General features: G+C 40.3%; 1 protein-coding gene across 1 annotated transcript in view; it reads right to left on the bottom strand.

Moving 5' to 3' along the window:
- The window catches only part of LOC130915796 (leucine-rich repeat-containing protein 4C-like), a 185,019-nt gene extending 176,524 nt beyond the window's left edge, over positions 1 to 8,495 (bottom strand). The window contains exon 1 of the mRNA XM_057835883.1: positions 7,931 to 8,495. The gene's annotated coding sequence lies outside the window, so the exon portion shown is untranslated. The remainder of the gene's footprint in view (positions 1 to 7,930) is intronic.
- Positions 8,496 to 22,537: the final 14,042 nt, after the last annotated feature.

Here is a 22,537-nt window from a genome sequence, read left to right as displayed (position 1 = left end):
GCAGTCAGATGTTATTAGTGTCGCCTATGCCCATCACAGTTTTGTTTACGTCTTAGATTCCTCACAAAGACAAAACACGCCATTTGTCTGACAAATGCAATGTGTTCTCCTTTTCAGAATTGGCATTTATCTCATTAGAGGAACTTTGTGATAGTGCTAAATTGCAGCGTGATAGGGAAGTTGAGGTAAATAAATGTCCATACAACTGCCTGAGGTCTGTTGAGGAAAGTAAGGTTGTAAGGTATTGCAGAGGATATTTCCAACATCGCTATGTCAATATTGCATTGAAGTAATGTAGTAAAATGGTTTCTCTACATATTCACTCACCTACGAGTCCAACAAATATGACTATCCTGACTATGTAACACAGGATTCAGGAAATTCACAGGAAAGTTTTTTTTTTTTGTAATTTTTGATGTATAAATCTACCCACTTAAATATGTTTTACATAAATATTCGCCTTATGCTGTTTATTTTCAGAGATCTCTAGGAGCTGCCAACTTTATGTATTCCACTTATACTGTATCTGACAGTTATTTTTCAAAATGTTCCTCGCACAACTGTCCACTGACTGTCTTCTCCCTGAATGTACATGTCAAGGCAACAGCTTAAATCACTCTTATTTTTTTATACAAGTGGGAAAGATGGGGCCAGGTGAATAGAGAGACAAAATAATTAAGATCGAATACTGAAAATTACAATAAGATGTTCGAGGAGCTGATAAGCTTTTAATCAGCATTGTGCCATCTCCCCCGGTAGTGCCTGGAGTAAATATAATTTATATACAGTGGTAATTCTACTCACAGACGTCTCTACAACAAAATTTTTAGGTTACAACAAGCCTCAACGGGAAAATATTGCCTTTTGTTACGAAAGAAATTTCAGGATACGAAAAGGCAAAAACATTATGGACTGCTACTCGCAACTCCCAGAGTTTACTGAACGTAACATACTTATAGCTGCTCTGCCTTTGGCTATTGCCTAGCATTATCCTAGCATCAAATAGGCTAAGAATGATGTCTACTGTATGTATACTGTATGTGTGTATCCTTGCATCCTCTTCATTCGCCCCTCTGACAATGAGGCGTTTCGACCATACGAGGAGTGTGAGGGGGGGCCGAAAAGTGTCATTGCAGGCAATTGACTTTCCTATATATGATTTTGAAATTGAGAGTTTTCCGGTAAAATATTTTCTATAAAAGTTGTAAAGTAATAAAACAAACAACAAAAATGAATGAAAAAAATATATAAAATGGATGAAAATTATTTTTTGAACAGATCATGTGGCTAGATCCTTTGACGGTCATTTGCTTTGCTTGGCCAAAACCACCTGAAGACCGAAGAGGCAAGATGGAAATTTTTTCAAACCTTAGCTTTCAAAAACGACAACAGCTACTGAGCAAGAACCAAGGATTGAAAATGTGGACCATGAAACGCCAGAGAGCACTACCAAAATGGTGAGCAGAGTTTCAATTTGCCCCACTAAAGACGCTAATTGTACAACAGAGCCACCACCGGTGTTCTGCCAAATTTTTCACCATTATAATATTTTGCTCCCACAGCTGTTGTAGCAGTGAATAAGTCATCTTTTACATTCAGTTGGACTCTCGATGATATCCACAGGTGCTAAATAAACAAGTAACATCGTAAACATACATGTTTAAGACGAATATGGCGTAATTTTAATGCTTAATTCCATGGCGATGACGTAAACAGTATGCAGTTGTGTGCAGCTAACATGGCGGGATGTGTCTGAGGAGAACTTTTCTACATGTCCATCCATGATCAAACATAAGTAAATATTTCTTTATTTAAAGAAATTTTGTAGTGTTTACTTTGTAACCGCTATATTCACGGCCATATTTAACACAAAGTAAATTCAGATGTGGTGCAAAATTTTAGTTGCAAAATTTGACAGAACAACGGCGAGCGTACCATATTCAATGGATGACGATCTTGGCGAAAAGTATAGCTGTTCTAAGAAGCCTGATTTAGAAAATACCCTCGAAAATGATGGGAAACAAAAAAATGCTCATTTTCAACCCATTATTATAATTATCTTGCAAGTTCATTTTATTGCTGACACTGTGTTTCGGGGTCATCAACATGTTGTGTGCCCCCTGCTCCAAAAGTCAAACTCTGCCTATATTTCTGACAGCTTTACATGAGTGTATTAACTTTTATTCTTTATTCTTTGTTTTTTTACATTATGCACAACTTTCGTTTTATGTTAATTGTGAAATAATCTAAATGTAACATGTATTTGTTACATGTGTTGATGCATTTTTATGCTTTATAAAATATTGATGTCTAAATTTTGGGGGGCTTGGAACAGATCAGGGCATTTACATAGAAAACGCGTCTCTACAGAATTTTCAGTTTACGAAACTACTTCCAGAATCAATTTTGTAGTTAGCGGTACCACTGTAATAATAAATTAAAATAACTATATAAACTATAACTAATAAATACTGCAGCTTTGACATTGTATTTGCTTTTGCAGCAGGTGTTTGCTCCACATACTGTAAATGTGGCAGCTATTTAAAGGCAGTTGGGTCTTTTACTTTAGAGAGCCACTTGTGTGCTCTTGCTTCTCTATTGTTTTTTTTAAGCTGTGCCTATTGTTTTCCCTTGTTCAATAATATATGGCACATATGCTTGTTATGAACTGTGATGTTTTTAGAGTGGGATTTGTGCTGGATTTAGCTTCAAAAGCCTGGCTCGAAATCCATTGTTCAAAGCTGGAATGCACAGCTCCCCATTGGATTGCTGGTTGGAGCTGTTTAAGTATCAGAAGAAGACAATTGAAATCAAACTATACACAGAAATGGCTAATTCATTTCAAATAGCTAAAAACTGTTCCATATGAAGAGCTGTTATCAATGTGACGGTATATCTGAAAACCACAGAGGCAGTGGCACTGGTTAACTCAAAAATTATTCTGCCACTAGTCCAGTGTTGTCACTAATGCATTACTAAGTAACGCGTTATTGGAATTGGATCACTTTCTCTAAGTAACGAGCAATCTAACACATTCATTTTTCCAAATAAGTAATCTGATTAAATTTAGCTTCCTAAGTGTCTGTGCGTTACTATTTGTTTTTTGCCTCATAATGTATGTAGAATAAAGAATATTGTAGTCATGTACGAAGAGCATTTTGAATAGAAAATCTTAGAAAAGTTCCCACTACGCATTCATTTTCATGGTAACTGCTCATAGTTACTTCCTATTTTGGTCTTGAGTCACACGCGGTAAGTGTTTTGGGACTGAAAAAAAGCGTGAGGATCGCGGATGCACATTCGAGCCAAATGCAGCCACCTGTTGAGATGTGCAAGCAAATGTTGATCTGTGTGTGTCCATGAATGTACGTGATGTACATTCTGGAGGGTTCCGGTTTAAAGTTGGAGCCGCTACATGCGCAGCCGTTTCGTAGCTTTGCTGTTGCAGCTGCGGGTAGTCATTGCTCCCGCTCGTCCTCGCCAAGTCCGCGAGCATTGTTTACATCATATTCGTGTTGAACATTTGCGCCGTGAAGTGACATGTTCGTTTAGCATCTTTGGGATGTGGTGTAAGTCTGTTTGAGTGGAAAGTGCTAAGTTGCCGCCACGTTTTGTGGCCAAATTGATGTGCATGTACATGTGTGTACGCCGTACTTCCGGGTTGTGCGTGCGCGTTCGATCCTACCCCCACCTTTGTGTTCATTGCACTGTGCAATTCATTTGTGTGTTGTTGATTACTGCGCAGTCAATTTGCATTGTTTTACATTGGCACTAGCATGCTACTAACCGTAACCCCTAACCCAAAGTTCAGAATTTTTTACATCAGGCTTAACCTTCGAGTTAGTGGGGGTTTAATTCGTCGGTGGAGTTGATTTCAACAAATTCCATGCAGTGTATCAGTTATTTGTTAGTTTCAGGGCTTCGGAGTGGCTAAGCTAGCGCAACGCACTGATGGTTGAAATCAACTCCATCCAGTAATTAAACCACTGTTAACTCGAATATTAAGCCTTATGTGAGAAATCCTAATCTTCCCTTTTGAATTAAATTATCGGAACGTCAATTACATGCGATGACATTTTTCTGTTGTCATTCTTATGTCGAGGCAGTAAAGGGAGTAAAATTGGTAAAAAGTAACCGATAAATTACTTTAAAATAACTGAGTTACTTTGAAAATAAAGTAATCAGTAAAGGAACTAGATTACGTTTTTGAGGCATAATCAGTCATCAAATTACTTTTTCAAGTAATCTGTGACAACACAGCAATAGTCAATTTTCAGAAGTTGAAATATTTGAAGTAAGACAGTATAGGTTAATCTTTGGTCATATATCTTAACCAGCAACTATCACCAGCTTTTCATTATGCCATCATCTCTCCAAAGTGGAACAAACTATCATGTCAACACATGTTTGTTATTTCAAGTAAAGCAAAACATATACTCCACCTCTGAATGATTAAATTGCATACAAACTGATTACTATGTAATTTGTGTACTGTGTGAGCGTGCAATTGTCTGTCTCGAGTCAACAGGAAATTGTGACAAATAAGTGTGATTGTGGTAGACACAAACCGCCCACTGCCTATAACCTGCTCCACTGTAAGACACAAATAACAGTGTACAGTGTACTGGGTGCTAAGACTATTTTTATATGAAAATTACAGTGTTGTTAGAAAACAAGGATGGTCCCTGTCTAATGAACTCATGTGTCACAAATATTTAATAACAAAATATTGTGAGAACACAGGATATAATTATTTATCTTCAGCAGTCAAGGGATTATAGAGAAAAAGAGTGTTGTGGCTCATAAATGGCAGGGTCTCTTTTGCAGCTTTTGTCCAATATCAACCATTTCACCATTCATAACTGCTATTTCATGTCCTATCATTTGCCCTACATCAGTTTGGATAGGTTTACACTCAGTGAACAGAAAATAGATTCTAGTTTGCAATTGTTGTATGTTCGGGAATCCCTGAAGGTTGATCAATTTTTTTCACTGTTTTTCAAAATCAATGCATCAGTTTGGCATATTTGTTCCCAATTCATAAAAAAAACAAAAAAACAAAAAAAAAACACAGCACTCAATAGTGAAGGGAATAGGTACTGTTCTCGCACACACCATATAATTGTTTGCATTAGTCTAACACATTCATATAATTGTTTGCATTAGTCTAACACATTAATCTAACTATAGATTAGGCAGACTTCACTCCATGCCCTTGGACACAGTAAAGTGAATCACCTTATCAGGGCTCATGAGGGTGAAATGGAAAAATGGTACCATTTCTCGTAGGCACGTTCTAACTGTTAGCATTACTCTAACACACGTAATATAATTAATCAGGGAATAGTATAATTTCTCGTATTTACTGTAGGACTCTACTATTTTAACACACACCTAATATAAAATAAATAGCACACCATAGTTTAATGAAAAGAAGCAGAATAGAGACACAACGCCATCTTATTACAGAAGGCCCAAATGGCTGCAAGAGTTGATGCGTCAATCTTGCTCGTGACGCACCAACTCTTGCAGTCAGTTCTCCGGAACACCAACAAGGACAAAGAGCAGCGCGCCTTGCCCTAAAACAAGTAGAGCCAGCCCGGATAACAAAGTTGATAGCAGGCGCTTGGAACGTCAAGACCAGCGTCGGTCGCTGTGGCAACCACGTCCCATCCACGGAAGAACCTAACCACCCAAAACCAGCCACAGAGGCATGGCCCCGAAACAACACTGAGCCACACCTTCGGCCTGGCCTACTCCACCACGGACTTAAAAAATACTGGACACTGAGATAACACAGATTTTGCTGCTCGGAGACTTTTCTATGTAGCCTTGTTTTGGATTTAACATTGTTCCTCTGTCGTCTGTTTTTGCCTTGTTTTTTGACCATTGTCGACGAATAAATTGTCAACCTGCTTTCGGTGAGTCTTCTTCAAACTTTTGGAACATGGAGTCAGTACAAAGGGTTAACATAAGAGGTGAACGCGCGGAATATCTGCCCTCCCGGTTGGTGCACGGAAGTGGTAAGCAGCGGCGCACCATTTCCGTTCTGCTGTCGCCGTTTCCGTGCGGCTTGGCCGGGGGGCAAATTCCTTCAATAGTAATTAATAAGAAATAATGAGATATTTCCTGCACTGGTATTATCTTGCTGATACGTCAAAAAATTGGCAACAGTGCAAAAATAAAAATAAAAAAAAAACAACAACAAACAAACCAACAAAAAGAGTTCATTTTAGATGGGTTACTTTTAGAGCTGACATTTTAATTCCCGGACCTTTAACATTAAGGCAAATGTTAAACCCAACCAATGGTTCTTTTTGCTATTGGGAACCCGTTATCTCATAAGAGGATAAGCATAAACAATTTAATTGACAGCCTGACTACTTAAGGCACTTTAGTCTTTTTCCAATATTTGGTTTCAAGCTGAGGATAGGTCAAAATGGGAGTGTGTCTGAGTTGAAGTGTGTTATGTAATTTTTTTTTTTTTTTTTTTTAATGGTTGCAATTGCTTTTCTAAGCTATTTCTCTCTACAAATAGTATAATTTGAAATTGCCCATAGTGTGATGTCACACCTTGTCTTATTATGCAAGTACCTGCCCTCTACATTCTTCTTCCTTGCCTACTAGTAACAGGAGCCTTGAGGTGTCAGGCAAACTTGTTTGGAGTTGGCCGCTTGCTGATTCTACACTCAGCTGCACCAAGAACAATGTGTAAAAAAATATTGTCTTTTTTAAATATAGCCATGTGCATTTGCTGTGGTTTAGTACAATACTTGTGCGACCTCCACAACCCCTCCTTCAAATCACGGTTTAACCGGTTGGGAATCATTTCGCTTGGCTTGGTTGCCTGCAAAACCCGACCTTGTCGCCTTATTCTCAATGGATTTTCAGTTTTCTCTTTGTGTGTCTTGTGTCTGGAACACAACGATGACCACCTTGTCGCTCAGCGTGTGTGGGTTGCCGTCAAGAAGGTGGGTTTATTCAACTAAAAATAAATATTTTAGCATTTTGAAACCAGGAAATCCCAGCAAAAGCTCCTGACTCCTATAGCACCCACTAAAGTGGCATTGTCAAGTGAGTGAATATTTTATTTTGTGTAAGCTTGGTTTAATTGAAGGACAATTGTAGTCAGATCACAGTGAAGCGACAATTAAGCTACGACACCGCACACTTTGCCAATGCACACGATATTCCCATTGACACACCCACTCCGACAACAATCTATCAACGCTTTGTTGAAATTTCAATCAGAGTATAGAATTGAACTTTGAATATTGAATATTAAATTTGGATCCAGTCAGTGATATACATGATAATCAAACTAATTCAGAAACCCAAGCCATGAGGAACAACTAAAATGGCTTGATATACCATATCCATATACCACTTTGGGGGACTTTTAGGTTTCTGACACTGAAATATAAGCTCACAAAGATTTTACACCTCCACTTATAACTGCTATATGGACATCAATGTATTTCTTATGCTCGTGATTATTTTAAAAATGTTATTAGCCATATATTGTACCGCATATTGTAAAGATGTTTATCACAAATGGATGCGGTTGATTTGCAGAAAACTGTTCCAATGTGCTGATTTTTAAATATGCAACTTCAAAATCTTTAGGCAATCATAAACAAGAGAGAATGCTGCAGGACAAGACAGCAGATCAATAGTAAAAAGTATTGACTTATGGCGATGTGCAAACACAGTAAAACATGCTATTTTTGACAGTAGCATGATTAAAGAGGCAGCAAAGGGCAGCAACCAGGCAATATTTCCAGCTGCCCTTTTATGTTTGTTGTATGAATCGGAATTGGAGCTTTTAAGTTCCCAAGTACTTTTAAGCTTTAGGACATTTAATACAATGAGTCAGATATTGTAAGACGAGTGAAGCAGGCTATAAAAGTTGAAGATTTTAATTACTTACCTTGAATGTGGTATCCTAGTGTCAAGTCCTTTTTTCACCAAGTGGAAATCCTGTACATATGTTATATGTCCTGACTGAATTTCTCAAAGCACATAATGCATAAAAACATAAGAAAAGCAAAGGCCACCAGCTAGTCACAATGCATGTATTTCTGTGGCGTTTTCATACTAGATTATACACAGCTTGCAGTCCCAGCACATTCACATGATGAGCAGACTGTCCCTTGAGTCATCTCACTCCTCTTCTTGTACAAATGTCTGACCACTGCTCATTTCCATTCAAGCCACGTTTCCCTTGTCGTGAATACTTTTTTTTTTTTTTTTTTTAACAGGGCAAGAGACTATTAAGAAGCGAGGGGTAAATTATATACTACAAGGCAAAGATGAAGAGCTCAGCAACACAGAATTCCAGAATCCTTGGTCCCAATGTGATTTTCCAGCTGTTATCCATATTGTCTTCAGCAGCGGTATGAACACTTGAGTGACTGAATAGTTCTGCCACTGTCCCTGTGCCCTTCCTGCCTCAATAGCAGTCACTGCCTAAATAACTGCTTGGTCTATCACAGTTTTCCACTTCAACATATCACATTCACCCTTCCTCTCTCACATTCGATCCCTCCCTTTCTCTGCTGTCCTCCCTTCTTGCTTATTCTCCTTCGTTAACTTGTGCTTGGTCACGTGTATATAGAGACAGTGGGACAGAGTGGCATGGAATGCAAATAGGCTTCCCTATGCTTGTGCTCCATTTTGAATTGCTCCAAATACCAAAAGGAAAGAACCAATGAACAGCAGATAAAAAGCAAATGTATCATTTGCATGCTATTTATTTATTGCCTCAAACAGAAGCGAAGTCACATTTATTAATCCAGCCCTCAATCACCACAAATGTCTTTAAAGCGTTCAGAGGTCCACCGTTAAAAGACAGTTATGACATCCATTTTTCTGAATACCCAAAAGAGAAACAGCCACAGATGGGGAATCACCCCTTCAGAATGACAACTTGACAGTCCATTCGGTGTGATGAAACATAATAGGTGGAAGAACGATCTTTCCTGATGACCTAAACTGGACTTCTCCAGCATTGCCTCAGAAAAAAACGACCGCATCAAATACATAGAGCTGTTTCAGTTATTGCCACATAGCCCCCACACAAAAACACTCCCAACTGCCAGGTTGAGTGGGGGGGTGTTGAAACGGCACCAACATGGCCAACATACCATTATATCTAAAAGCTAAAGTGTAGAGGCAGTTCTTAAGGAGGGATTTAAACATTTCTGCTGAGGTAGCCACTCTAATTTCAACATGTAAGGTGGTACTGGAGCCTGAATATAGAATCCTAACTACTCTTTTGCTCACAGTATCACCAAAAGACATGTATCTTAGGACTCTAGGTTCCGGGAAGCGACATACATTGTAACTAAAGGGTAATTCACACCGTCTGCAGCTGCAACAAGATTAGCTGCGTTCATGATATTGTAGGTAAGAGTAGGGTTTGTCTATATTTTCTGGACGGCACACCCGGACCGCATTACATTACAACAATACCACCATGCAGGAAAGGACATTTAGCACTGATACAAAATAAAACTACCGGTTTCCTTTCAAAATGAAACTCTTTTCTCAAAGAGGATCACTGATGAGGTGGCTCAGGCATCATGCGTCTCGTGAGAGCCCTCGTGATTTCCTCTGTCTGATTGCCGCAGACATTCGTAGCACAAACGCAACCAGTAGAAATTGACCTGCGATGTTTTCGTAGCCGTCATGCAACCGTGTCGCAGCCACAGGTTGTGTAAATTCAGGGTAAGTCGACTAGGTAGGAATATGCAAACCAAGTAATATAAGTAATTAGAAGGGATCCACCACCATGCCCCCACACCAGCCCCCACCACCACCCATACATTCAGACCCCCACTGTCAGTGAGCCGCGGTAGGGCCCAAGTAGGACACCCAGGCAGGAAGAGGAGAGGAAGTCAGAAGGAACGCTGAGAGACCACCACTGGAAAGAGCGTGTCCAGAACACCCCCATGCCCCCTCTGCAACTGACAGTCAAGACAAGGAAGAGGCACCGCCCCGGGAGCCCCTACATTCAAAAAGTGTGGCACCCATCTACCGCCCTATTCCTGTGGCTGCCAGGTGCCTAACTGCCTGTCCATTTATAATAATAATAATAATAATAATAATAATACATTTTATTTGTAGAGCGCTTTTACCAATGCTCAAAGACGCTTTACAGTAGGAACAGAAACAGCAAACAACGTGGACAGAACAAAACAAGAAAATAATTATAAGTTAAAAGCTAGTTTAAAAAGGTGAGTTTTTAACAGTTTTTTGAATGTGGTCTGAACATGAACAAATGGGTTTTGGGAGTGAGTTCCAAAGGAAGGGGGCGGCAGCGGAGAAGGCTCTGTCCCCCCTAGTTCGGTGTGTTCTTTGTTTGGGCGGTGCGAGGATGTTTCCATTAGAAGAGCGGAGGTGACGGGAAGGGGTGTGGGGACAGAGAAGGTCTGTGAGGTAGGGCGGGGCCAAGTTATTGAGTGCTTTGTAAGTGAGAAGGATGATTTTGAACTGAATTCTGTATGAAATAGGAAGCCAGTGCAGTTTGTGGAGGACGGGGGTAATGTGGTTCCTATAGGGGGTCCGGGTGAGAAGGCGTGCAGCAGAGTTTTGGATATATTGTAGTTTATTGATGAGTTTGGATGGAGAACCGAAGAGAATGCTGTTGCAGTAGTCAAGTCTGGAGGTTATGAAGGCATGGATGAGGGTTTCAGCAGTAGTCCATTCTAAATAGACGCACAGTTAATCCAGGGAGCCTTTTCTAAACCCATTCGTTGCCTACTTTTCCCAAACGCTGTTCCATTCAACAGGATGAAGGCCCACTCTAAATCACATTTAAGGCAAAACAATGAGGGCCAAAATACTGCTACGCAATTTATCAACATGCTAACATTTAAATATTATCGTTTCGATAACTGTGCTGACAATTTTTTCTTTTTTTCTTTTTTTTTTTTTTTTTACTCCGAGAGACATATTAATCTTAAATGGTCTATTTATCAATTAAAACATATTTTCCCCAAGTAATTTCAGCATAACTCAGAAGAAAAATGAAGTGAAAATGCTAATGTGTCCCAGTAACACCTTAATATAGGACACATATTACTTTTCCTTTTGGCACTTACTTGCCTGTTGAGAGGATATAAAGATTAATTAAACGTATGCATGTGTGGTTCCGAACAAAAGGCCATGATGAAGTAAAACACATTACTGAATCTGAGCAAACTACATCAAAGCAAACCAGACAAGTCAGGCACTTAAATACGTTCCCATGGAGACACAGCCGTGTGTTCCATGGATGGATTATGTAAAGATGAGCACTCCACCCCACCAAGCAACCAGGATTCACTCTTAAGGGGCTGTTATGCTCCTGCGTCAGAGTGACGTCGTACCATTGATGGCGTACCCTGCTTGGACCATACGCCGTAGCCCAGGGTGCGCCTCCCAAAAATCCTGACTACATGTCACAGTGATGCGTTGCTACATGAACGGTAAGGACTGTGTTTGGTCCACACAAAATGTAATTTCCGTGATTGCTATGTTATGTGTTTGCTGGTGTGATTTCGAAGGTTGAATTTGGCGAAGGAGATCGTCAAATCTGTCCGCTGACATCCGACATCTCTTCGTTCATGCCCCTCAGTGGGTGAACAAGTGTGGCAAATTCACCCGTTCTCTGCCTCGATTTGTTCAGTGGTCGGACAGACCACCTCCACGTTTTTTGTGTCTCCTGTGTTTCAGCATTTGGAGGAATAGCAATTCTTTATGGAGTTTGAAGAGCTCCAGCTCAAAGGACTGCAGCTCCATCTCGGACATTAAAGAAACCAAGAAGTGCTATGTGAAGCATTGCGAAAGTCCGCAAAACAACACAAGGATACAACCTCCTAGTGACTGGACGGCGCACTACAGTGCAATGCGTCACATATGCAGAAATTCAAATGCTCATAGACGGCGTAGGGTCGATGCTGTAGCTCTGCAGTCAGCCTGACGCAGAAGCATAAACCATGCATTGGTCAAAACCTTTGAGCCAAAAGGCAAGGACAGCTCAGCCACTGTGTGTGCTGATCACAGGACCAGTGGCCTATACTACGAACTGAGTTTAACCTCCTGAGAAGTAATCCTGCTTAGCAGCGGGTAACCGCAGTTGACAAAACCTGGTTATCTAGTTTGTGGTCAATCGGTGCTACGACGCTGATTATGAGGTTGATTAGTTGAACCTGTGTCAACCCAGTCAGAGTTACTGCACGTTCACATAAAAGGGGGCATAGACGAGAGTCAAACAGTACTTGTGACAATGGCACGGGCACCTTACTTCACGGAGGATGAATGCACGATAATCATGTGGAGTTATGAGTAATTAAAATCCAACCACACCGCGAAATCCAACACCACTTCACTGGTAGAGCGCAACTGGTCTGTTGGCATCAAATTACAGATCGTGTGATTTGTGAATGCGTCAATATGCCAGTTTACTTATGTCCATGAAAAGAAATAAAGCCTGCTGTCAGGACAATAAAATAACATTTGGTACGTTAACTGTAAGAAATAATTTATCGTGCATCACCACATGAAGCAGGATGATTGTATGTTTAGTCCCATTGACTGTATGAATATGTATGTCCTTTGAACATCTTCAGAGTAGAGAGGTTAGATCGGGCCTAAAAAAAAAATCCAGCCCGACCCGGCCCGATCAATTAACTTGATTTGCAGGCCCGAGCCTGAAAACCCCCCCAAAATTTTATGTTATATTTGTGAGGACTCAGGAGCAGAAGGAAATGCGGGGATGCGATGCGTGGTTGCTTTTTTTGTGATCACATTTGTGACAATGTTGTGCGTAATGATAATAGATTAAAGCCCGTCTTTTGTAACGAATTCTCACAATTAAACAAGACTGGAAGATGCATATTCAATAAACATTTTTATTTTTTTTTTATTTGTGTGTCTGTTTTATCAGTGGATTTGACATTTATTTTAATCTCTTCGAGTTGGCAGAAAACAAACGCAAGTTTTCTCAATGTTTAAATAGTCTACATATTTTTATGATTATTATAAATGCATTTGCACAATGAAATAACGATGAAAAATAATAAGTAAAAATATATTTCTTGTATGAGAGCAAAGCTCCACATTCGTTTACATCCTGCGAAGCCGACACAAGTTTCTGTACAACATTTTCAACAATCAATTTGAGGCGTTTCCATACCCCACTCCGGATCGCACGGCATGTTCTTACTCAGATATTCAGCATCACCGATGGAATACATATATTGTCCACTGGCGAAAGAGCGCAAGGACAGGCACACAATCTGCGCGGTTGTGAGGGCCTGACTTCAGCGGGTTACATTAGTGATGTCCGCCTCGATCAGCTGGCACAGGTAACGAATTCCCTCAGCTAAAAATTTATATCTTTAATGGAGAACATCGTCCGTGTACGCCAGTGGATTCTGGCGGTCTCCAAAAACCCGTGCCTTCCGAAGAGAGCCCCTCACAATCCGCGCGCCAATGTCGTACGGGTCGTCCAGGAACGCTGTCATTGTCAAGAGGACACGTCCGCGGCGGAGTGCTGTTTAAATAGAGTGTGGTTAATTGGAATCCTGGGGTTAAGCAAGATCTAACTCTGAGACGACCAGGTTTGACGTGTGGCGTGTGTTGCCGTGGCAATATTCCCCGGTTTCAGCATATTCACCTTTCGTAGTCCCATTTAGCTGATAAATTATGCTGCATGTGATGAAGTTACTCTTGATGTTACGCTGCTAAGCCAGAAAACCGGCTTCATAGTACAGGCCACTGGTGTCTTAAACCAACTCGAAAGGATGGGCCACGTCTACATGGTCTAGCTCAGTGCTTCTCAATTATTTTCTGTTACGCCCCCCCAAGGAAGACGTAAATGTTTCGCGCCCCCCCCAAACTCTCTGCCGCCACTGTAAATAGTATCATTTGTCTATAAAATTACTATTATAAATACGTATCTGCCTAACATTGTGTCCTTTTTTTTCTAATAAAGAAAAAAAGTAACATAGATCAACTTAATAAAGTAATAATAAAGTACTTTATTAGCATTGTTTTGTTTGTAACAGAGAAGACTTGACGCGCATCAATTTGCCTGAATTTCAAAAAAAGTCACATCCAAACTGTAAAAAATACACTCAAGGTACATTTTTGACCATTTGATACAGAAAAATAAAATGTAATAAAATCACTAAATAATAACAAATTAAAATTGATTAGAAACATTCACTCATGAGGACAATATGCCAAAAAATTTGACCGGAAAAACAAAACTGAATAAAAGAAAAAAAGAGTGTCCTTGGACAGAAGGACAGTTTTTATTTTTGCTGCTCACAGTATTACCTCCATTGCAATGGTGTGGAGTTTTTTTTGCAATGAGCATGCTAACAATGCTCACTGGTTTACTGATAAAGCAGGACCATTGTCGGCAATATTCGGCACGTTTTCGCTGAAAAACAATCAAGCGGATTATCAATGAAATTGGGGTCTAATGTCTTTAAGTGGCGTCTTAATTGATTTGGCTTCTGGCCAATGTTCCCTCTAAGCTGCGCGCGTGCGCAATTGCGCACTGCTGGCACCTACTCTGCGCACAAGAAATTCAATGCTGCGCACAAAAAAAAAAATCAACAGAAACGTATTGATTGCGTTGTAACTCGGTGAGTGACTGGTGTCCAGGAAATGATACGATAAGTTTCACTTCCGCTACGCAGCCAATCATAGCATTGACATTGCTTGTGTATTGCCCAGCCTACACGCGCGGTGTAGGTTAGCAAGCTGACAACTAGTGACGGGATCTGTCGTTCACTTGAGTAAACGAATCCATTCCGGATCGTTCAGTAAAAAGATTCGTTCAAACGAATCGTTCAACGAATCGTTCGCCCCCCTCATCTCCCTCCCCGTCCAAATGAATCGTTCGGTTACTGAACGGGAAGTGACGTTGCCGAACGAATCACCAAAGACCGCTTCGCAGTATAACTGAACGGGAAGTGACATTGCTTGGTCCCTCCCTCTCTTGCACATTGACCACTCGTCGTAGTTTCAGTAATGAGTGACAGGCAATATCATTCTGCTTTCACAGACAGCCTCGTCTCCCTCCCTCCCGCTGCTGCAAAAGCGAGGGAGAACTTTCGCGTCGTCTGTCCTAGTTCTATGGGCTCAAAATCATGGCTCGTGCTTGCATTTCGATTTAGGACACGGTTAAACATTTTCCTTTTGTGGGAGGAGTGGGGGTTTGGGGTCGGGGGCGCACGGACTTTCTTTAGCATGTTCTCGATCACATATACAATGCTGCTGCTAGCCTGCTACCAGCCAACGCAGCATGCTTGCTGTCACGAAAATAAAAAGAAATCGAAAGTTTAATTTCTAAATGGAACGACCAACACATCATATTTACCTCTCACTCTGTTGTATTTTTGTTTTCATGCTCATCACTATTATTTTTAGTCACTATTGTTAAAACTATAAGTGTAAATAGCTAGTTTTCGAATGTGCTGCTCTGAAATAAAGACAATACTGCATTTTGATATTTGACAGTTTAATTGCAAATCAGTATTAAGATGATCGTATTGAATTTTTGCACTGGTATTAATAAATAAAATAATCCGGTCAGCTCCCCTGTCGTCCCCGCATCTCAGATCGTCAAATGCTGACGAGAAATGGTTGTTTGCTCTTTACGGTGTCGCCTTTCTACCCTTATTAGTCTGTTAAGAAAAATGTAGACATATTGCGTCATCTCCCGTGTCTGCGTGCGTTGTTTTGGGGCGCTTGAGTAGTGCATGATGGACGGATTGACATAATTTGTCAAACCAACCAACACCTGACACGGGAAAAAAAATAAAACACTCGGGAAAAAATGACATGTATTTACAGTTTCATTGCAAATCAGTATTATGGTGATCGTATTGACGTTTTGCACTGGTATTAATAAATGAAATAATCCGGTCAGCTCCCCTGTCGTCCCCGCATCTCAGATCGTCAAATGCTGACGAGAAATAATTGTTAGCTCTTTACGATATCGACTTTCTACTCTCATTAGTCTGTTAAGAAAAATGTAGACATATTGCGACATCTCCCGTGTCCATGTGCGTTGTTGTGGGGCGCTTGAGTAGCACATGATGGACGGATTGACATAATTTGTCAAACCAACCAACACCTGACACGGGAAAAAAAAAATAAAACACTTGGAAAAAATGGACATGTATATACCGTTTCATTGCAAATCAGTATTATGGTGATCGTACTATTCTTTTTTTCTGTGCACATATGAGGTAAATATCGCTGCCATGAAGCCTCCATATAGTGACAGTTCTTTGCCCCCTTCATTGCTGTCACGCGACCGCAGCTCAGCTTTTGCTTGCCTCGTAGCTACCCGTGTTTTAAATTACTGTAAATTTGATAGTATGTCGTAATAGGTAGTCCCGAGTCTGTTGAGAAAAGTAGTACACTAAACCATGCTCGCTAGATTTGTGTGGTGTTTTTGTCTTTTTGAGCTGCATTTGATAGGCTCCACGTTAACAAATATGTGACAAAGTCCTTTCCTTTCATTTTTTGATTCGTTCACCGCATAGTCATTACTGGAAAGTCACGTTAGCAGCAAGCTAGGTCAGGAACCGGAGGACCGAGTCACTGAACGGGAAGTGACAAAACTCAGTCTTGCCCCCTTGCCTGCACGCTGGCTGCTTATTGGCCACACGTGGAAGTGAGTGACATACGCCCTGATTCTGTTTCCGGTCCCTCCCCTGCCCGCGATGAGGCTGGCGTCTGATTGGTCGTGTGCGATGTCAGATGACGCTGCCGCTTGCTCAACGCCCTCCCACGCAGTGAACAAGCACCAACTTCATAGAACGAATCAGTGCAGATGGTGATTAGTTCGGTCTCGTTCACCCAAACAATTCGTTCAAAAAGAACGAATCGTTCGCGACCGATACAACACTACTGACAACAGTGCGTGAGCGCGGCAGAGTTGAGAGACGCAAAGGCCAACCCCTTATCATGGCGAAACGAACGGGCAGCGACACCTCCACTCACCAAGCCAAAGTAAAAAAGAAATGCGTTTCATATAAGATGGAGCTGGCTGTCGGAGCATGTGCAAATAGACGAACAAGCGGTGAAACTGAAGCCAAAGTACTAAGTGAGTTTTCAGAGGGAAAAATCTGGACTGAATGGAAGTTGGACTACCTCAAGCGTCATATTCAGCAGAAAAGTCATTTGAAAGCTGTTGAAAATTACAAAGACTCAAGATGCGACTGGGGATTGGTACATTATTGCGGGAGAATGCAAAAGACCGACAGAAGAGAAACGAGCTGTCCCACAAAATAAAATCTGACCCAGAGCAAGTCGAAGTTCTCATTGACAATATTTTACTTGCCATCGAAATGAATGCGTCAGTGGTGTCAGTTCAACAAATCCGCAATCACATGGCAAAGTATGTGAGTATACCAGAAAGCTAGCGAAGTAAAAACTATACCTTTGAATTTGTAAACTCAATCACACCAAATGCAAGTCCTATATATTAAGATGTGAAAACTAAGGTACAATTTCAGTCAGATTGGTGTGTATTCCAGTGACCTTTATTAAGATATTTTAACTATGGACATTAATCATTAAATGCTCTTACTACTAGATAATTTACGGGCAGTAGAAATGCTAATAGGCGTGAAAAGGCGTGATACTGGTGTGTGGCCGCTATGTACCGTATTTTTCGGACTATAAATCGCAGTTTTATTCTTACATTGTACTCTGGAGCGACTTATATGTGAACTTATTCACACATTATTATATCATTGTTGCTAGTTAGCATGTTGTTTATGCTATAGTTATCTGAATAACTCTAAATAGCTACAGTATGTTACATTGACATACCAGGCATATTCTCAGTTCGTTGTTTATGAGTCATGTAATGTTAGCATACCGTACACTTATTCAGCCTGTTGTTCTCTTTTGTATTTTTATTCTAAATTGCCTTTCAAAATGACATATACCATGACATTGTGATTGTGTGAAATTGTGTGAAATGACATTATACCAAATACATTTCTCCCAAAAATGCAACTTATACGCCGGTGCGACATATATGTTTTATCTTTTCATTGCGCATTTTTTGGCTGGTGCGACTTATAGTCCAAAAAATACGGTACACATCTGATGTTGCTCATTGTGGGCTGCAGAGTGCTCAGGGAGATTGTGCGTTTGCTCAGACACATGAAAAATTAGAGGTAACATTGCTTCTGGCTGTCCGCTATAATTATTTTTAGACACAGTAAACAGTGGTCTTTCCTCATCACCCACTGTATTAAAAGTCAAAGCTAGAAGGCAAACGGCACGAAAAAAGCGCATTCTCGGCGGCCGAGGTAGAACCGTACGTGAGGGCGGTCGTCGTGACGATCCCAAGCCGAAAATGGCACTTCTCGGGCGGCGACGTGAGAACCGGACAAGACAGTGGGTCGCTCGCTGCATGAGTGAGTTCGGTCGGAAAACGGCTTTCGAAAACGACGGCGGCACACTGCTCTTCATATCTGTTTTCTGTGTGTGCTGAGTGCTCTTCCTTAGTTAAAAAATACTGCGCGCACTCTGAAAATGAGAGCACCACTGCCACCCACTGAGTGGATGTGCAAGTACACTTTATTCCAGTACAGCAAAAAAAAATAAAATAAATAAATAATTCCCCGAGGTCACATGCGCCCCCCCCTTGCATCGCTCTGCGCCCCCCCAGGGGGGCACGCCCCACTATTTGAGAAGTACTGATCTAGCTTCACCTTGTCAACAGAGAGTCTCAGGTTTACTACCCAAATAGATGATGATGTCATTATTCCCATGCCGCAGAACCTGAAAAGGCCCGTCATACCGGGTTTGCAGTGTGCCACAGTAGGATCTCTGCAAACAAACCATTAGAGCACTGTGTTTTGTTTTGTTGTTTCGTGTTGTATTAGGGTGAACCCGAAAACATAACAGTCGTCTTGCAATGCTGGGACTGAATAGAATGTTTCAAAACATAGGTACCCAAGTCCGGTCCTCGAGAGCCCTTATCCAGCTTGTTTTCCATGTCTCCCTCCTCCAACACACCTGAATCAAATAATCAGGATGGTTGTCAGGCTCCTAGAGATTAGTGATGAGCTGATCATGTGATTCCGGTGTGTTCAAGGAGGGAGACATGGAAAACAACCTGGATAGGGGCTCTCAAGGACCGTACTCGGGCACATCTGTTTCAAAGGTTTTCAGCAAGGAGAACCATTGTCTGGAATACTAAGATATCAACATCGACAAGCTTGGCAGAAGAAGCTTGCAGTTCCTAAGTGTAGGTGCATCTGAGACCCAGCAAATTCCACGGGGCTTGTGCACCAAGTTGCCGTTTGTTAAGATGATGCTCAGTGCTGCCTTGATTGGGCGTTAGAACCTCTCTGTGTGGTGCAGTGCTACTCGACTCCTCGGCTGTTAGCAACCGTATTCTACAGGGCTGAGATAAACTGTGTCATTCTGCATTGCACTGCTCTGACTACGCTACACCCCCCCCCCCCACACACACACACACACAATTTATGGCATTTGGATGTTAAACTTCAAGTTTGAATGGAAGGCTGTTTGTATTTTGTTTTAAGAATTACAACTTTGTAGGCTCCAAAGATTTTCTTGGTCTTGGGTTCTTAGATCTTTTCTTCACATGCCCCTTTAATTCCTGAACTAAAAAGTGACTAACTAACAACACATTGTGACACTAGAAGTTTTGGCAGATGGTCTGTAGCTGTTAAACTCACAACTGATTGGGACTTTTAAAATGATGTACTGCTGTGAGCGCTATATTTTCAGAACATGGAGAAACAATGATAATTTTCAACCAATGAATAATTGTGATAACGGTAGTATGGGTAGTATGAGAGCATCAATACGTCACTATCAAATACCCAGCGTTCAGTAGTGGAATAATGCATTCTAAATTCTAAATTCTGGTGCGGAACACATTTCCAAACACATAATTGCGATGTTGTGCTGATGACAAGAATAAAGAATTTGCACTTCAATACATTACACTGAATTTGTTAGATTTTTATTCATCAAAATTGATCCTAAACAGGTATTTTCTTAAACATCTGACTGTGACTGATGGGTTTGGTTTGGAAGCTCAAGAAGTAAGCAAAGGGAATTTGCAGAATATCATCCTGGGAGTTACCCAAAGCTTACTTGATCAAAACAACTCTAATCCTTGCATAAGACTCTGAAGATCAGCAGCGAATTACAGCACACCTGCAGTACATAAACTGACTTCTGATGTATTATACTGCCAGTGACAAGAGAAACACCCACAGCAGAGAAAGCGAAACATGGCTTTTTTTTTTTAAATTTTATTTATTTATTTATTTATTTATTATTATTATTTTTAAACAAAAAAATATGTTCATATAAGTCTTTTCCCCAGAAATAGATAAATGGTCCATGGGGAAGATTTCAAACCCTAAGTTCTTGAAATAAATGTCTTAGTTTTTAGGTATTTTTTCTTAAAATAGCAGTTGTACTCATTTCTAAGAGTAATTTTATTGATACTTGTAAAATATAATTATATATATATATATATATATATATATATATATATATATATATATATATATATATATATATATATATATTTAAATATATATATATATATACAGTGCCTTGCAAAAGTATTCGGCCCCCTTGAACCTTGCAACCTTTCGCCACATTTCAGGCTTCAAACATAAAGATATAAAATTTTAATTTTTTGTCAAGAATCAACAACAAGTGGGACACAATCGTGAAGTGGAACAAAATTTATTGGATAATTTAAACTTTTTTAACAAATAAAAAACTGAAAAGTGGGGCGTGCAATATTATTCGGCCCCCTTGTGTTAATACTTTGTAGCGCCACCTTTTGCTTCAATTACAGCTGCAAGTCGCTTGGGGTATGTTTCTATCAGTTTTGCACATCGGGAGACTGACATTCTTGCCCATTCTTCCTTGCAAAACAGCTCGAGCTCAGTGAGGTTGGATGGAGAGTGTTTGTGAACAGCAGTCTTCAGCTCTTTCCACAGATTCTCGATTGGATTCAGGTCTGGACTTTGACTTGGCCATTCTAACACCTGAATACGTTTATTTTTGAACCATTCCATTGTAGATTTGGCTTTATGTTTTGGATCATTGTCCTGTTGGAAGATAAATCTCCGTCCCAGTCTCAGGTCTTGTGCAGATACCAACAGGTTTTCTTCCAGAATGTTCCTGTATTTGGCTGCATCCATCTTCCCGTCAATTTTAACCATCTTCCCTGTCCCTGCTGAAGAAAAGCAGGCCCAAACCATGATGCTGCCACCACCATGTTTGACAGTGGGGATGGTGTGTTCAGGGTGATGAGCTGTGTTGCTTTTACACAGAACATATCGTTTTGCATTGTGGCCAAAAAGTTCAATTTTGGTTTCATCTGACCAGAGCACCTTCTTCCACATGTTTGGTGTGTCTCCCAGGTGGCTTGTGGCAAACTTTAAACGAGACTTTTTATGGATATCTTTGAGAAATGGCTTTCATCTTGCCACTCTTCCATAAAGGCCAGATTTGTGCAGTGTACGACTGATTGTTGTCCTATGGACAGACTCTCCCACCTCAGCTGTAGATCTCTGCAGTTCATCCAGAGTGATCATGGGCCTCTTGGCTGCATCTCTGATCAGTTTTCTCCTTGTTTGAGAAGAAAGTTTGGAAGGACGGCCGGGTCTTGGTAGATTTGCAGTGGTCTGATGCTCCTTCCATTTCAATATGATGGCTTGCACAGTGCTCCTTGAGATGTTTAAAGCTTGGGAAATCTTTTTGTATCCAAATCTGGCTTTAAACTTCTCCACAACAGTATCTCAGACCTGCCTGGTGTGTTCCTTGGTTTTCATAATGCTCTCTGCACTTTAAACATAACCCTGAGACTATCACAGAGCAGGTGCATTTATACGGAGATTTGATTACACACAGGTGGATTCTATTTATCATCATCGGTCATTTAGGACAACATTGGATCATTCAGAGATCCTCACTGAACTTCTGGAGTGAGTTTGCTGCACTGAAAGTAAAGGGGCCGAATAATATTGCACGCCCCACTTTTCAGTTTTTTATTTGTTAAAAAAGTTTAAATTATCCAATAAATGTTGTTCCACTTCACGATTGTGTCCCACTTGTTGTTGACCAAAAAATTAAATTTCATATCTTTATGTTTGAAGCCTGAAACAAGGGGGCCGGATACTTTTGCAAGGCACTATAAATATATCTATATCTATCTATCTATCTATCTATCTATCTATCTATCTATCTATCTATCTATCTATCTATCTATCTATCTATCTATCTATCTATCTATCTATCTATCTATCTATCTATCTATCTATCTATCTATCTATCTATCTATCTATCTATCTATCTATCTATCTATCTATCTATCTATCTATCTATCTATCTATCTATCTATCTATCTATCTATCCATCTATATATATATATATATACAGTATATATACTGTATATATATGTTAATCATTCACCAATTCCGAGGCGCCATTTTTCATCTTTACATTT

The sequence above is a fragment of the Corythoichthys intestinalis genome, chromosome 5 (assembly GCF_030265065.1).
Source record: "Corythoichthys intestinalis isolate RoL2023-P3 chromosome 5, ASM3026506v1, whole genome shotgun sequence".
NCBI lineage: Eukaryota > Metazoa > Chordata > Actinopteri > Syngnathiformes > Syngnathidae > Corythoichthys > Corythoichthys intestinalis.
The sequence above is the reverse complement of the archived record's forward strand: the minus strand, read 5'-3'. Positions and strand labels throughout refer to the sequence as shown.